We start from the raw sequence: 1,024 nt of genomic DNA, 5'->3' as shown, positions 1-1,024 counted from the left end.
TAAGCTCGAAAATGAAGATAATCTACTTATATGTGAACCTAGTATAAGTAAAACAGGTAGAAGCCAATTTGACGCCAAACTTTCAAAAGTCGAAAGTTTTCGGGAGAGTAATAAGAGTGAGCGTGGGTAAGGAAAAATAAAAAAAAACATTTCACTGCCTGAATTTTTATAAAAACTATGTTGTTCCATTGTTAGAATTGGATTATACAAGATACATATACATATTGTTTGTTAACATGTTCTTCATGGTTGTTATTATAAAATTTGTTATTGAAAAACACGATCTTATTTTTATTTACACAAATTAGTTGTTGTAAACTTTTTGTGTATAAAAATAATCTTTATGGGTTTTCTAGTTCCAAAACGGGTTATTTCAGAACAAGATCTCTTCCTGGCTGTTGTTATCAGATATAGCAAAGGAAGAAACGAACAAATTTACAGGCGATGAGATCTGTTATATCACTTGCCAAATTCTTCCTGGACCATGAAATATGAAATCGAATTTGTATATTTAAAAAATTTTACCCCCCAGTCTCACCAATCAGTGTTAATTTAAAATTACAAAATTGTATTGGAAAATGTTCTATTTTTAATTTTAAGTTTGATTAATATTAAAATTAACTGGCGAAACCGGGAATTATACTAGGTTCACATATAAGTAGATTATCCTCATTTTGGAGCTGTAATTATACCAAGAGATTAGCCATATAAAATTCGTCGTTTGTTTTTGCGAAAGAGAGGAGAAATGCCAAATGTAAAAGTTAACAAAAATGTACTCTAGCAAGTAAAAGAGGTTTGTAAAGGTATTTTTAATAAAATGTTCAGTTAAAATATATTTATATTGCTTATTATAGCAGAGAAACGTGATCACGGTGGCACGGAGAAGAAACATAAATTTTCCTTGAGATGTGAGAATAACAAGCACAACAAATTTGACGGCTAATAATCTGAGATTTGCCTGTGTAAACGGGGTGATTAAAAAACGAGCTTTGATTGAGATAATATTTATATGTGAACATAGTTT

This window comes from Rhagoletis pomonella, unplaced genomic scaffold, assembly GCF_013731165.1.
Source record: "Rhagoletis pomonella isolate Grant_MI unplaced genomic scaffold, Rhpom_1.0 Rhpom_scaffold_00007, whole genome shotgun sequence".
NCBI lineage: Eukaryota > Metazoa > Arthropoda > Insecta > Diptera > Tephritidae > Rhagoletis > Rhagoletis pomonella.
The sequence above is the reverse complement of the archived record's forward strand: the minus strand, read 5'-3'. Positions refer to the sequence as shown.